Consider the following 17,445-nt stretch of genomic DNA (forward strand, 5'->3'; position numbering starts at 1 on the left):
TCTTTTCATTTAATTTGGATTTTCAGAGACAAGATATCTCTGTATAACATCCTAGTACTTATTATGTAGTGCAGGCTGACCTTGAGCTCAGAAATCCACCTGCCTCTGCCTCCTGACTGCTGGGACTATGTGTATGTGCCACCGCCGCCTGGTTATGCTGTGACTTTTTAAATCGACCACAGGTAAAATTTAGTTCATCGTTACTGACAGTATTATAGTGGGAAAGTCTGTTCAGTCTGTTGTGTGATATTTTGGAGTTGATTTTGAACAACTGTATTCTAGATCTATTAAGAAAAAAAAAGGACTTAAGGTAGCAATATTGGGGTTGGGGAAATGACTCAAAAGAGCACTTGTTTCTCTTGCAGGGGACCAGGGTTTGATTCCCAGCACTCACATGGTGGCCCACAACTATCTGTAACTTCAGTTCCAGAGGACCCAATGCCTTCTTGTGACCTCAGTGGGCACCAAACATGCATGTTGCATATACATACACAAAAAGGCAAAATATACACATAAAATAAGTCTTAAATCATTGTGAGTTAGAACTCAGCAGATGTTCAATCATGAGAGTACTAGAGTTTGGATTCCAGCAGCTATGTCCTACAAACACCTGTAATTGCAGCTCCAAGGGACACCTACCTAGATACAAAAACACAAGAAAGTAAGTCTTTAAAACGATTATACATGACTGAATACTGAAAACTGAGGCAGCAGGTTTGTGAGTTTCAGACCAACTGGACTACAAAATAACATCCTGTCTGAAGAATAAATAGGGGCTGTGGAGAAAGTATAGTGAGCTGGATCCCTGGGTGGTGTAAGAAAACTTGGTGAGCTGTAGAGGTAGAGAGTGGTATCCTACACCTTTAATTCCATCTCTGAGGACCACAGGCATGTGAACTAAGGCTACCAAGTCCATAGCACCCATGGCTACAAAACCTTTTCCCAAAACACACACACAGTCTTCTATAACCCAGACTAGCATTGATCTTACTTTTGCTGAACTTGTGATCCTCTTATCTGTACCTAATATACCAACAATCTCTTTTAAGTAATGCTGAATAAGGAAGTATTTTTTTTTTTTTTTTTTTTTTTTTGGTTTTTTGAGACAGGGTTTCTCTGTGGTTTTGGAGTCTGTCCTGGAACTAGCTCTTGTAGACCAGGCTGGTCTCGAACTCACAGAGATCCGCCTGTCTCTGCCTCCCGAGTGCTGGGATTAAAGGCGTGCGCCACCACCGCCCGGCAATAAGGAAGTATTAAAGGAAATAAGAACTAAAGAGTCACATAATAACTGAAGTGTTAGGTTGTGGCTCAGTTGGTAGAGTGCTTGCTTGGCATACATAGAACTGTGGGTTTAGTTCTCAGCACTACAAAAATCCATCGTGATGGTACCTGCCTGTTATCCTAGCATTTAGAAGGTGCAGGCAGGAGAATTCAGAAGTTGTAGGTCATCCTCAGTTACATTGTAAATTTGAGCTCAACCTATGTATATTGTGCCAATGAGCTATGACCCAGCCCTTAACAGGCTGGCAGATATTTCTTGTCAGATGTTTAGTACTCTTTGTGTGTGTGGGGGTGCGGTTGAGGATGTGGATGCTCATCTTCTACTGACCTTGTGTCCTCTAAACTCCCACATATACTGGTGCTGGAATTTTCAGATAGTTTTAAGAATGTTGTAAAGGAATGAAAGCAGGAAGAGGAGACAGTTGGGGCTCACAGAGCTTCAGTTTCTATGTACAAGTCTTTCTCATATCAATGAGATATTAGCATTTTAAGATAGCAGTAAAATACCAAATGTGTGGCTGTAGATGGACTTTTCTTTTGGCCACCAGCTCACAAATGATGACACAGACTGATTTATGGAAACTTGGCCTTAGTTTAGGCTTTTTCCTAACTAGTTCTTAGAACTGAAATTAATCTTTTATCTACGTTCTTTTTTGAAGCTCAGTTACCTTTACTCTGTACTGCTCATCCTGCCTCCTCTGAGTCTGGCAGGCAACTCCCCCTTTCTTCTTTCCAGAATCCTCTCTGTCCCCAGATGTCCCGCCTAATCTCTTCCTGCCTAGCTGTTGACCTTTCAGCTCTTTATTAAACCCATCAGAAGACGCCTTAGCAAAGACCCATTTTTACAGTGTAAAAAAATAATTCCACGACATGTGGCCTCTTCTGAGGGCAGTGATGAGTGGAGTGGTGTTGCAGGTGATCTTGGGCATAGAGGAAAGAGATAAGCACTGCCTTCCTACTGACCATAAACAGCACTGTGCCTGCAACCAGATGATGAGGGTCAAAGGTGAGAGGAGAAGGGAGCAGAAGCACAAAGAAAGCCGTGGTGGAAGAGCACAATGGATGTTGACTTTTTAGCTCCCAAACCTGTATTCTGTTACCAGTCACGTACTAGCAAATATCCAGCAGCCCTGCTGGTCGCACAGATTGTGTATGTGGAAAGGATGTCTCTTCAGATGCTTTATTGCCACCAATTGGAAGACTGTAAATAACTATGCAAATTAATGGTGCCCACAATGAGATCTATCTGATGGAACAATCTGTACAAAAGTTAGTAGGCAGCCTCTTACCTTCAGCATGTTAGGAGCCAGAGTCACAAATAATAATTTACATGAGTTGAGTTTGAAGCCAGCCTAGGCAATATAAAACCCTGTCTCAAAAGACAAAACAAACTGGGCAGTTGTAACACACGCCTTTAATCCCAGCACTCTGGGAGGCAAAGGCAGGAGGATCTCTGTGAGTTTGAGGCCAGCCTGGTCTACAAAGCCAGTTCCAGTGTCGACCGCCTCGACGGGTTACTCTGTCTAGGGTTTGTAACCCGCCTGGCTGGTCAGTTATTCCAGGGTCACGGAGAGGCACCACCTGAAAGACATAGGCTGATAAGGGGAAGGAGGCTAGGCAGATTTGTCGAAGCCTCCACTTATTAGAGTCATGGTTACAGTTTATATAGCCCCTGGATGAGGAGCTTGGGGGACTGGGGCACGGGATCTTGCCACATGGTCCACGTCCGTCACGTAGTCCAAGAGGTTACAATCGGTCAGGTCACGATTCCTTGGTCAGGAAGTCACAAGTTGACCCACCTAGTTCTCTAGATAGTCTGGAATGTGAGGCAGGTTCTGCTAACAGATAGCTCTCCATTAACAGTTAATTTGGGTGTGAGATAGGCTTGGTCAATAAGACTATTCTCAATACAATTGGAAAGTGAAGCCCTCTGCAAAAACTCCTCACGGTGGTGCTTCCTGTAAATTTTGGGGGGACACGGCTCCTGACATTCCAGTACAGCCAAGGGCTACATAAAGAAACCCTGTCTCGAAAAATAAAAAAAAAAAAAAACAAATCCTAAAATAGTCAATTGTAATAAGTTGTATATGAAAAGGTTTTTTTTTTTTTTTTTTTTTTTTGGCCAGGCAGTGGTGGCGCATGCCTTTAATCCTAGCACTTGGGAGGCAGAGGCAGGCAGATCTCTGTGAACTCGAGGCCAGCCTGGTCTACAAGAGCTAGTTTCAGGATAGGCTCCAAAGCTACAAAGAAAAACTGTCTCGAAAAGAAAAAAAGAAAACAAAAAAGAAAAGTTTTTGTGCCCTGATAAATCTCTCTGCCTATGCAATAGTCCAAATCAGATCATATCAAACTGAATTAGACAAAGCTCAGGTTTAATGAATAATAGCACTCCCAGATAGCATTGCACTCCCCAGAGAGGAGATAGGAAGGAAGGAAGACTGGAAAAACCATGAGTTTGTTCTCTGGAGAGCAGTTTAAATACCCTGTGGCAGTGGTCTTAAGCATCTCTGGGGAGGGATCATTGTTTGGTGGGCTTTCTCAAAGGTGGAGTCTGGACTGAGGCAACTCCCAGGGGAGGGGGCTTGGGATGGAACTTCCAAACATTCCACACTCTTTGGATATATGGGATGCCAGGGGCTGAGGTGACGCTTCCACCCAAACATTCCAGACTCTTTGGGTATATGGATGTCAGGAGCTGGGGTGAAGCCTTAAACAGTATGCACTTCCATATTAGTGAAGCTATTTTTAGTGGGTAGGTCGCAATTTTGTCTATCATGAACCATAATGTAACCACCTCTATAATCAAGATGACAATTCCAGCACCCTTTCCGAAGTGAGATGTGGTGCCATGTCTTTAAATCCCAGCACTCTGGAGCCAGAGACAAGTAGATAGCTATGAGTTTGAAACCAGCCTGGGTTATGTAGAGAGTTTGAGGCTAGGCCAACCAAAGATAAATAGTGAGACCCTGTCTCAAAACAAAAATTTTTCAGAGCTCAGCTACAGCTAAATATATCTCCCGTTTGGGATCCGGTCCAAGGGCCTCTCATTTCTCCCTCACTAGACCATCCGGCCTTTCCCAGGAAGCTCTCGGCCCCAGGCTGATGAGAATAACAGTGCCACTGTGTTCACAGTCTAAGGGAAAAGGCTGGTGCAGCACACAAGAGGCCATCTGGTCTGATTCTGCAAAGCTTTCTAGTCCAGTGGGACACGGAGGAGGGGAGAGGGGCTGAGAGAAGCAACCATTCAATGTCTCCTGGGCTTGGAGAGCCAAAGATACTCGTCTGCCTTTTGGGTCTGATCACCCCATCTTACATTAGTCTATACGCACGCACACACACACACATGCATTTACATACAAGATCAGTCCTGCACCTGAATATTCACTCACACTGAAAAAAAACTCAGACGTACACTTATATAAACACATTCACATGTTCACACACTACATTAGGGAAGGTTGCAACACTTGGGGATATTATCAGTATTTACTTCTGTTCCTCAATTTCATCCTTCCTCATTTGCAGCATCAGATATGGGTTGAGGCTGTCTGGTTTTGGAGACTTCTTTGTTGCTGTCGGTTACGTGACTAAAAGGTGATGTCTGTTAAATATAACTGGAGCAGAGGTGGTTGCTGCTTCCGAAAAGCAGCTGACACATAATTGCCCTCCAGGAATCAGCTTTGTTAGGGGAAAGCATCTCCACTTAGACTGTGACCAGGCTGTGGGGTGGGAACCATTAGAAAAAAAAAAAAAAAAAACAACAACAATAGAGCTAAAGAGACGACTCATCATTAAGGAGTGCTCTTCCAGGAGTTGGGCTTCTAGTCAGGAGCTCTAAGGTGGCTCAGGAACTCCAGCTCCGGACTTCTACACACACACACACACACACACACACACACAAACACCATATCAGAATTGTAGCATGAATGATAAAAACCCAGAGACAGATATTGGGGTTCAACCTGAAGAGCAGAAAAGCAAAGCAGCCAGCCACTAGAGAGCTCTTTCCTCTGAAATCTTCATATTGAAGGAGACCGAGTTCCTGTCTCATTCTGTCTTATATTCCTCTTTACTGCTGGGATTTAAGGCATGTACCACTGCTGCCCAGCCTCTATGGCTAACTAATGTGGCTTCTGGGATTAAAGGTGTGTGCTACCAGTGCCTGATCTGTACGGTTGACTAGTGTGGCTGTTTTGTGTTCTGATATTTGGGCAAGATTTATTTATTAAAATACAAATGAAGCCGGGCGGTGGTGGCGCACGCCTTTAATCCCAGCACTTGGGAGGCAGAGGCAGGCGGATCTCTGTGAGTTCGAGACCAGCCTGGTCTACAAGAGCTAGTTCCAGGACAGGCTCCAAAACCACAGAGAAACCCTGTCTCGAAAAACCAAAAAAAAAAAAAAAAAAAAAGTACAAATGAAATATTACTACAAGAAATAGCTTAACAGAGACTTCAAAGTTTCTCTTGAAACTGTCCTTTAAAAGTGGGAGAGGTGACCAAGCATGGTGGTGCACCCCTTTAATCCCAGCGCTCAGGAGGCAGAAACAGGTGGATCTCAGAGTGTAACACCAGTCTGGTCTACACAGCTAGTTCCAGGCAAGTCAGAGCTACAACTGTAATTCCAGTTCCAAAGACTCCAACACCCTCTTCTAACCTCTACAGGTGTCAGGAACACGTATAGCACACCTATATGCAGACAAAGCACTCATCAAATAAGTCTTTTAGAAAAACTCGAGAGGAGATTCACTAAGAGGCTTAGTTCAGAATAAGAATAAGAGTGACACAGAGCTGTCATAATAAGGATGGCAGAGAAAGGCTCCCCCAAAAGGCTTCCTAGAAATCAGTGGACAAATAAAAATATCTGGCTGTGTACATCTGGGGCCCACAGGAAGTTTTCCATCATGAGAGTTAGTCTGGGATTATATATCTGACAAAAGAACATGGAGGATCCAGGCCCTGGCTAAAGCCATCAATTAGAGATTCATAAAACCATAACATAACATAGCTGCTTAACTTTGTTCTGAGAGTTTTGGGAGTGTGGCCTGATTTCAACTCTTTCAGAAAGTGTGTTGTTGAGAGACAGGAGGGCTATTTATAAGCAAGGTAGGACATAACGGTGTGAGAAAGTCAAACAGGTACGGCTTCTTAGGTGGGAATCAGTCGGAGATGGCTAGGAGTATTGAGCGTGATGACACACGCTTATAACCCTATCGTTTTAGAGACTGTAGCCTGCCAGCCTGGGTTACATAGTGAGACTCTGTCTCAACAAGCGAAAGAAACAGAACACCACACTGAATTGGTGAAGGGTCAGTGGAGTCCTTTGTTTACACAGTAGGACTTTTCATTGAGCAAGGCAAATACTTTTTTTTTTTTTTGTAAGACAGAGGTTCCTTGTGTCTGGAGAGATGGCTCAGCGGTTAAGAGCACTGACTACTCTTCCAGAGGACCTGGGTTCAATTCCCAGCACCCACAAGGCAGCTCACAACTGTCTGAAAATGGAGTTCCACGAGATCTGACACCTTCACACCAATGCACATAAAATAAAGTTAAATAAGTCATTAAAAAATATTTTTAGAGCCGGGCGGTGGTGGCGCACGCCTTTAATCCCAGCACTCGGGAGGCAGAGGCAGGCGGATCTCTGTGAGTTCGAGGCCAGCCTGGTCTACAAAGGGAGTTCCAGGACAGGCTCCAAAGCTACAAAGAAACCCTGTCTCGAAAAACCAAAAAAAAAAAAAAAAAAAATATATATATATATATATATATATATATATATATATATATGTATATATATTTTTTTTTAGAAAAGACAGAAGTTCTTTATGTAACAGCCCTGGCTTTCCTGGAACTCACTTTGTAAACCAGGCTGGCCTCAAACTAACTGAGATCTGCCTGCCTCTGCCTCCCAAGTGCTGGGATTAAAGGTGTGTGCACCACCACACCTGGCCAACAAATATTTATTTTTTATTTTTTTAAATTTTAAAAAATTTTGGTTTTAAACTGGGAGGTAGTAGCACATGCCTTTAATCACAGTACTCGGGAGGTAGAGGCAGGCGGATCTCTAAGTTCAAAGCCAGCCTGATCTACAGAGTTAGGACATCAAGGACTACACTGAGAAACCCTATCTTGAAAAAAATCAAAAATAGACATATAAATATAAGTAAATAAAATCTGAACACTGAGCTCACATCTCAAAATGTCAGCTCAATAGAAATGTATGTTTTAAACAAGTTAGTGTTTGCTTGTCCTCCTGTTTTGCAAGATACATAACAGTAACAACCTAGTTCGCCACCCATTTCACTGAAAGCACTAATTTAGTAGAAAAGTACTTTAAAATGAGGCTTGAAAGAAAGTCAGGCAAAGTGCTTGCTCGAACGCTGTTACCTGATACAAGGAGCTTTCTGCTAGTGCCATTCAGTAAGTGAAGGAAAGATGGACCCTGCCGCTCCACTGGAGTTTGAGTTTTCAAACTTACTAGTAGACTCGTAGGGACTATGAACATTTCTACTACACTGGCAGGGCAGTGGTGGTGCACACATTTAATCCCAGCACTGGGGAGGCAGAGGCAGGCTGACCTCTGAGTTTAAGGACAACCTGGTCTACAGAGTGAATTTCAGGACAGCTAGGGCTACACAAAGAACCTTGTCTTGAAAAACCAAAAAAAAATACATTTTTTTATTTTATGTGTATGGGTGTGTACTGTCTGGTTTTATGTCAACTTGACACAAGCTAAAGTCATCTTAGAGGAGGGAACCTCAATTATGAAAAAGCCTCCTCAAAATCAGGCTGTAGGCCGGGCAGTGGTGGCGCACGCCTTTAATCCCAGCACTTGGGAGGCAGAGGCTGGCGGATCTCTGTGAGTTCGAGACCAGCTTGGTCTATAAGAGCTAGTTCCAGGACAGGCTCCAAAACCACAGAGAAACCCTGTCTCGAAAAACCAAAAAAAAAAAAAAAAAAAAAAGATCAGGCTGTAGGCAAGCCTGTAGGCCCAACCCATTGTGGTTGGTGCTATCACGGGACTGATGGACCTGGTTCTATAAGAAAGCAAGCTGAGTGGGCCATGTGAAGCAAGCCAGTAAGCAGCACTCCTCCATGGCCTCTGTATCAGCTCCTGCCCCCAGATTCCTGCCCTGTTTGAGTTCCTGTCCTCACTTCCTTGAGTGATGAGCAGTGATGTGGAAGCATAAACCAAATAAACCGTTTTCTCCTGAAGTTGCTTTTCATCAGAGTTTTTTATGAAGGCGTTAGAGACCCTAACTAAGACAGGGTGTTTTGTCTGCATATACGTCTGTGTACATTCTGCCCATGGAGGCCAGAAGAAGGGATTAGATCTTCTCGAACTGGAGTTACAGCTGATTGTGAGTCACTGTGTGGATGCTGGGAACTGAACCCTGGCCCTCTGAAAGACCAAGTGCTCTTAACTACTGGTCCTTAAATACTATCTTTTTTTTTTTTTTTTTTCAATAGAGTCTCACATAGCCTAGCCTGACCATGAACTCCCTATGTAGCTAAAAATAATTTTGAATTTTTGATCCTCCTGCATCTACATCCCAAATGCTGGAATCACAATCATGTCTGCCGAGCATTGGTGGCACATGCCTTTAATTCCAGTACTCGGGAGGCAGAGACAGGTGGATCTCTGAGTTTGAGGCCAGCCTGGTCTTCAGAGCGAGTTCCAAGACAGGCTCCAAAGCTACAGACAAACCCTGTCTCAAAAAACCCAAACAAAACAAAACGACAAAAAAAAAACAAATAAAATAAAATAAAAACCCAACAAAATTTAGCTGGGCAGTGGTGGCTCACACCTTTATTCCCAGCACTCAGGAGGCAGAAGCAGGTGGATCTCTGTGAGTTCAAGGCCAGCCTGGTCTACAAGAGCTAGTTCCAGGACAGGCCCCAAAGCTACAGAGAAAGCCTGTCTCAATAAATAAAGAAAGAAAGAAAAGAAAGAAAGAAAGAAAGAAAGAAAGAAAGAAATAGAAAAGTGATGGAGGAAGGTCATTGGTTAAAAATAAAGAAACTGGCCGGGCGGTGGTGGCGCACGCCTTTAATCCCAGCACTCGGGAGGCAGAGGCAGGCGGATCTCTGTGAGTTCGAGACCAGCCTGGTCTACAAGAGCTAGTTCCAGGACAGGCTCCAAAGCCACAGAGAAACCCTGTCTCGAAAAACCAAAAAAAAAAAAAAAAAAGAAACTGCTTGGTCCTCATAGTTAGAACATAGGTGGGTGGAGTAAACAGAACAGAATGCTGGGAGGAAGAAGAAGTGAGCTCAGATGCAGGGCAGCTCCTCTGAGAGACAGACGCCATGCTCTCCTCTCCAGAGCAGACACGATGAAGCTCCGACCCAGGATGGATGTAGGCTAGAATCTTCCCAGTAAGCACACCGTGGGGTGCTACACACATGAATAGAAATGGGCCAAGCAGTGTTTAAAAGAATACAGCTTGTGTGTTGTTATTTCGGGTATAAAGCTAACCATGCGGGAGCCGGGCTATGGGAAGAGGCCCGCAGCTCCCACTACAGAAAAGAAACAACCATGTTCTGCACAGCTGTCTCATTCTTGCCATGCTGAGGGTAGAGTGCTGGGTTTTGTTCATGCTGAGCAAGCATTTTACCAACTGAGCTACAGTCTGACTTCCTTCTTTTTTAAGGGTTTAATGATATTCTATTGTAGGATATATTACATTTTGTTTGCCCACTGTCCATTAATCTGCCAGTGGACACATGGATTGCTTCTATGTTTCAGCTACTGTGTATAATTCCGTAACTTTTTTTTTTACACTTCTTTTACTTATTTTTTAAAAATATTTATTTATTTATTATGTATACAATAATCTGTCTGTGTCTATGTCTGCAGGCCAGAAGAGGGCACCAGACCCCATTACAGATGGTTGTGAGCCACCATGTGGTTGCTGGGAATTGAACTCAAGACCTTTGGTAGAGCAGGCGATGCTCTTAACCTCTGAACCATCCCTCCAGCCCCTTTACACTTCTTTTAGTGCTGAAGATTGAACTCAGGGCTTTGCCTGTGCTAGTCAAATGTCTACCACTGAACTCTACCTCAGCCCTTTGTGTGCTTTGAGGCAGAGTCTTGCTATATAGCTCTGTAACACCCGATTATGTGTTACCCCCTTGGTACAGTTCGCGCGCCACTGTACTGTACGACGCAAGTCGGGCAAGAGCCTGGAGATTGAAAGAACACACAAAGAGACCTGGGTCATTCGAAAGGAGATCAGCCGAATGCCGTTTATTCAACCTTGGGGAAATCCTTATATACCTAGCTGCTGCACAAGGATTTCTGCCCAGGCAGGTGGGAAACTACCATGCCAAAGATGGAGTCAACAATGCCCTACAGCTAATCACCAGGCGGGGCAGAGGGAGCACAGGAACAAACAGAATGCTTTAGTTAGCTGGCTGACCAGAAACTGTCCTCAAGATGCACCCCAGGAACAAGGGTAGACCTGAGCCCTACATAGCTCAAGCTGACTTTGAACTGGAATTCTGCTCCCCTCTCTGATTATAGGTGTGTACCACCATACTCAATGTACCTTGCTTTTGTGTTCATGTGTTGGAGGGAACGTGTATAATTCAGGCTGCCCTGAAACTCCCTATATAGCTAAGGATGTCATTGAACTTCTAATCTGAGCTTCCTAGCTCTACCTCCTGAATGCTAGAATTACAGATCTAAGCCACAACACTTAGTTTCTATGATGCTGGGATTGAATTTGGAGCTCTCTTCTGTCTAAACTATATCCTTACCGTAACTGGAGGCTTTTTGTTCTGCCTGGTCCCGCAGCCACTTTTAAAATAACTACTCTGAGGCTTATTTTTAAAAAATATTTATTTATTTATTATGTATACACTATTCGGTTTGTGTGTATGCCTGCAGGCCAGAAGAGGGCACCAGACCCCTTTACAGATGGTTGTGAGCCACCATGTGGTTGCTGGGAATTGAACTCAGGACCTTTGGAAGAGCAGGCAGTGCTCTTAACCTCTGAGTCATCTCTCCAGCCCTCTGAGGCTTAATATTAATTACAAACTGTTTGACATATTAGCTCAGGCTTATTATTAACTAGCTCTTACAGTTAAATTAACCCATTTATTTATTTTATTTATTTATTTGTTTGTCTGCCTGTCGATCTATTTTATTGCACAGTGGTGTTTTTTTTGCCATGGGTATTGGGTCCTCTGGAACTGGAATTACAGACAGTTTTGAGCTACCATGGGGTGCTGGGAATTGAATCTGGGTCCTCTGGAAGAAAAGTCAGTTCTCTTAACCCCTGAGCCATCTCTCCAGCCCAATCTATTTTTATTAGTCTATATTTTACCATGAGGCTTGTGACTTGTTACCTCACATTTTGCTTCCCTGGGAGCTGCTGGTATCTCCCCTAATCCACCTTCTTTCTCTCTGTATTCAGTTTGGTTTTCCCACCTAGCTATATTCTGCCCTGCCATAGGTCAAACCAGATTTGTTTATCAACCAATAAAAGCAACACATATTCATAGCATCCATAAGGGGCATCCTATATCATTTAGTCCCTTATCTTTTTTCCCTAAGTGAATTTGTTTTGTTTTAAAGTATTTGTTTTTGAGCCGGGCTGGTGCATGCCTTTAATCCCAGGACTCGGGAGGCAGAGGCAGGTGGATCTCTGTGAGTTCGAGGCCAGCCTGGTCTACTGTTGTAGGGGTTTCTGTCCTGCCCTGTTTCCGCAGTCATTAAGTCCCAAAGAAATCACATAGAGTTCTACGTTAGTTATAAACTGATTGGCCCATTAGCTCAGGCTTCTTATTAACTCTTATAACTTATATTAACCCATTATTCTTGTCTATGTTAGCCACATGGCTCGGTACCTTATTCGGCAAAGCAGTCACATCTTGCTTCTTCTGTGGCTAGGTCAGGACTGCGGACCAAGCTTTCCTCTTCCCAGAATTCTCCTGTTCTTATTGACCCACCTCTACTTCTTGTCTGGTTGTCCTGCCTATATTTCCTACCTGGCTATTGGCCAATCAACATTTATTTAAAGCCAGGCGGTGGTGGCACATGCCTTTAATCCCAGCACTCAGGAGGCAGAGGCAGGCGGATCTCTGTGAGTTCGAGGCCAGCCTGGTCTACAAGAGCTAGTTCCAGGACAGGCTCCAAAACCACAGAGAAACCCTGTCTTGAAAAAGCAATAAAACAACAACAACAACAACAAAAAAAAAAAAACAAAAAAAAACCATTTATTTAAAATATAATCGACAGAATATAAACCACTGTCCCACAGCACTTCCCCCTCTTTAAAAAACAAACAAGAACTCTGAATCTAATATCCTTTGTTTAGCTTTTCTCCTGACCATTTTTCATAACAACTTGTAACCAACATTCTAAACAAAGAAAAATATCCATGGTCTATTTTTTGGGGGGAATATGGACATAGTTTTCCAGGCTACTTCCTGCTGGTTGGAGCACTGATAATCTTATGGGAACCTAAAGAAAATTTAAAATTATGATCAAGTCCTAAATGGAGTGTCTTTTGAGGCTTGATCATTTCAGGCAGCAGTCTTGAATCTGTTCTGGATGTAGAACTCAGATATCTGGGCATCTGTTCCTATCAGAAATTTCTCAGGGGGAGGTCTTCCTTGATCAAACTTGATTTTTCTTAGCCCAGAATGAATCCATAGCCTCTTATTTTCTGTGGAAAGAAAAACAAAACCTCTTCTCCAAAGTAACTTATCTTTTGACTTCAATTTTTTAAAATATTTATTTATTTATTTATTATATATACTATATTCTGACTGTGTGTATGACTGCAGGCCAGAAGAGGGCACCAGACCTCATTACAGATGGTTGTGAGCCACCATGTGGTTGCTGGGAATTGAACTCAGGACCTTTGGAAGAGCAGGCAATGCTCTTAACCGCTGAGCCATCTCTCCAGCCCCCTTTTCTTTACATCTTTACATGACTTTACTTTAAATTCTATTTCTTTTATTTTTACTTTTATCTTATGACTTTTTGAGACAGGGTTTGTCTGTGTACCTTTGGCTATCCTGGAATTCACTCTGTAGACTAGGTTGTCCTTGAACCCATAGAGATCTGCCGGACTCTGCCTCCCAAGTGTTGGGATTAAAGGCATGTGCTACCACATCTTGAACTCACAGAGATCTGCCTGACTCTGCCTCCCAAGTGTTGGGATTAAGGTGTGTGCCACCACAACCAACTACTCTCTCTTTTTTATTTTAAGAACTTCAACCTTTTTTCTTTTCTCTCCCAAGCCTACATTTTTTTTTTTTTTTTTTTAATTTTTCGAGACAGGGTTTCTCCGTAGCTTTTGGTTCCTGTCCTGGAACTAGCTCTTGTAGACCAGGCTGGCCTCGAACTCACAGAGATCCGCCTGCCCCTGCCTCCCAAGTGCTGGGATTAAAGGCGTGCGCCAGCACTGTCCGGCCCTACATGTATTTTTTAAACACACTGTAACCTGTTTAGAGGCTTTTTCTTCTGAAACTATCTTTACTGTATCTCTCTTTTTCTGACCACATGAGTCTTTAATTTGCTAAATGATATGGCTAGGATTAAAGCCTTGGCTTTGATGGCTGGATCCAGCCCATTCTTTAGCTTTCTGAGATTTTGGCCTCATGGCAGAGGTACTGGCTGTAGCCATGTTTATTGCCACAACTCTGTGGTGTTTCAAGGTCCCTGCTGGCAAGCAAGCTGTAGCAGTCTGCTCACAAACCACACTCAAATGCTCCATAGTAGGACCACCTGCATGAAAGAGTCAGAGTTTGCACTGGCAGGATGGCCCAGAAAGCGGGCATTTTAAAATGGTGTGGCTTTTTTCCTGCTATGACTGAAAACCAAAAAGCATGAAGTCAGCTTTTCATCAACATCATTTAAGTGTTTCATGGAAGGACCTCTTAAAAGAGCTGCAAGGGGGGCTGGAGAGATGGCTCAGAGGTTAAGAGCATTGCCTGTTCTTCCAAAGGTCCTGAGTTCAATTCCCAGCAACCACATGGTGGCTCACAGCCATCTGTAATGAGGTCTGGTGCCCTCTTCTGGCCTTCAGACATACACCCAGAAAGAATATTGTATACATAATAAATAAATAAATATTAAAAAAAGAGAGCTGCAAGGTTTTACAGCTAAAACTGAGTCAGGAAGCCTCTCTTAAATGAGAATGCTTGCCTCTAGCAAGCAGAGCCCACCTGAGAAAATGCTGCTATCAATAAGCCATGCTTAACTCTATTGTTTTCTGTCTAGAATTACTTCCCAAGCTCTCTCAGGGTTTATGTGGATGCAGTTGTCCACGTGGGCACCATTGTTGCCTGAGGTTTTTGTCCTGCCTGGTCCATGCTTTTTGGTTTTCAGCTGTACCACATATGTGCTGATCTCCTGGAACCGGAGTTACAAACAGTTATGAGCTTCCATGTGGCTGTTGGGAACTGAACTCTGTTCTTCTACAAGAGCAGCAAGTATACTTAACTGCTGAGTCATCTCTTCAGTCCCTCTGTTTTTTGTTTGTTTTTAATTTTAAAATGTATCTGTCAAGTGGTAAGAATGACTGGATGACTGTTCTTGGGGCCAGAGAGGTGGCTGAGCAAGTAAGAGCACTCGCAAGGCAGCACACACCTGCCTGGAACTCCAGCTCCAGGGGTTCTATACCCTCCACAGACATACATTCAGGCAAAACACTAATGGACATAAAATTTTTTTAAAAAGTAACTTTAAAAAAAAGAATGACAGTTTTGCCCAGGAGGGGTTAACTGGGCCTCCTTTACCCAGCTATTAAGAGGAGTGGGGGCAGAGATTTAATCACCAACCAGTGACTTCTGACTCACTAAGAAACAATTATTCTGCCAAGCATATTTCCTACCGGGAAGGCGATTACTTTACAGTTGAGTGTTCTGGGCCTCTGAGCAGCTACCATTTCTCAAGGTAAATGAATACAGTCATGGATTTGACTTGAGTCTTATGGGTTGAATTAGTGCTATAGAGGTCTTCTAGGAGCTGGCTAGTCTGAATACAATATTTCTGGACTTGTAAACTGAGGTCATTTATTTTTTCCCAATCTCTTCTTTATTTAATGGGCATCACCCCCCCCCCCCGGCTCCCCTATATTACCTCTAAGCGATCCTTAATTTTACCTGCTCTGTACTCCTTCTAGGGCCAGTTTTATACCTGGCACTTGAAGTCTGTCTTTTTGCCTGACCTCCAGAATGCTGGGTTACAGACTTGCTCCATCATACCTGGCTTTCCCACCTTCCCTATTAGTGCGTTCCTTGATGCTGCCTCAATGTACGGTTTCCCTACTCTTTGTTGTGGCACATGTTATGTACTGAGAATTTCCTGTTGATCTGGAAATCCGGAAGCCTTCCCCGTCTGTCCGTGACCCAACATCAACAGACTTCCTTTTCTTTGCTCTGTTCAGCTCTCTGAGCTCCCTGCAGTTGGGTCCCAGGCCAGCATGCAGGATCAAGTGGCATCACCTCAGATGGACTTTGTAAAGTTGCCGTCTCCTCTCAAGCTTTCTTCCAGCTGTTCAGGTAGGCTAGATCCAGGGAGCAGATGCTATGGTTTCCAGTGATGTCGGTTGTGACCTCCCGGCCATGCTCCCGAAGGGATCCAGTCCTTGAGAGAAATACCAGAGACAGAACCCAGGAGAGAGCGGTGGTGGCGCACGCCTTTAATCCCAGCACTTGGGAGGCAGAGGCAGGCGGATCTCTGTGAGTTCGAGACCAGCCTGGTCTACAAGAGCTAGTTCCAGGACAGGCTCCAAAACCACAGAGAAACCCCGTCTCGAAAAACCAAAAAAAAAAAAAAACAAAAAAACAAAACAAAACAAAAAAAAACCCAGGAGAGAGCCCAGGTTCAGCCCCTGGGAATGCCAACTGCCTTCTATAGTCCTTACTTGGCTGCCTGCCAGAGCCAACCTTGCACACCGTTCTGCAACAACAAGGATGATGTGCGATATTTCTGGAGTGTCTTCTGTGTTCTGGATATAATCCTCACCACTTTACCTATACATGCGTATGTTGTAGGTTTCACAAAAACATGCCTGCTGGCACCTACAGATTACATAAATAGCTTGCCAACATCACACTGTAAATTATAAAAGCAGGGTTTCAAACCGGAGACTTGTTTCTAGAGCCCATGCTAGCAACCACTAGAGTGTATCGCTTTCTTGGCCTCTGATGTTCCAGTAAAGACCCTCCAGAGCCTGGTGTGTCGGTGCAGGTCCGTAAGTCAGCACCGAGGAGGCAGAAGTAAGAGAATCACTACACGTCTGTACAAGCACATAGCGAGTTCTGAGTTAGTCGGAGTTACACAGTGAGACCCCGTTCAAAAAACAAAAGAAATGACACATCTGTCTAGCTTCTGGGAAAATAAAACCAAAGGGTCTGTTGTTGAGGTGAGAGACAAGGACCAGGAGGTTTCACTCTCATCCACTGTTTTCCTCCGACACTGGAAGGCCCGCTGGAAGGAAGAAAGGAAGGAAGGAGAAAAGAAAGAAGGAAAGAAGAAAGGAAGGAGAATTCTGACTCTATGAAAAGAAAGTACTTCTAAGTGGCAGGGGCCTCTTTGAAGGTGTAGAAACAGTTTGGTGCACGGACAAAGCCAGGCTTGTGGGGTGCGGGGCGGTGAGCTGTCTGCGAACGCGGGATTCTAAAGTAGGTTTTTTGTTTTTCCCCTAAAGTAGGTTTTGTCTCTTGCTTTTCTTTGAACCCCAGTTTCCCTATCTGCAAATTAAGGGAAAATTTATAAGATAAACTGATCCACCCTCTCCAAAGAACAGGGTTTCCTCACATCTACTGGGGAAAGCCCCGTCACTGACACTGAGGAGCGGGGACAAGGAGAAGCTGCTGTATGGTGACATTCTAGGAGCAGGATCCGGTGGGCTTCACAGCTCAGTCGTGAAGCTCTATCCCGGTGACACCGCCAGCACGGGCCAGGATCTCACTCTACCCCCATGACCCACTCTTTCCGCACATTCCCAGTCTTCCAACGGGCGTCGCAATCTCGTGAGGGCGGCAGCAGTCGTGGGATCCCCGCAGCCGGCCGCTGCCTACACTGCGGACACCGCTCTGGAAGCCCGGGCCCCTGGGGCCCAAAGAGCATCACGTCATCCTTTGCGCTCGGCGCCCGCCCCTCCCCGACCGCGCCTGCGCACGGGGCGGCGGAGGGTGGGGGGCCGCGGT

The sequence above is a fragment of the Chionomys nivalis genome, chromosome 8 (assembly GCF_950005125.1).
Source record: "Chionomys nivalis chromosome 8, mChiNiv1.1, whole genome shotgun sequence".
Lineage (NCBI taxonomy): Eukaryota > Metazoa > Chordata > Mammalia > Rodentia > Cricetidae > Chionomys > Chionomys nivalis.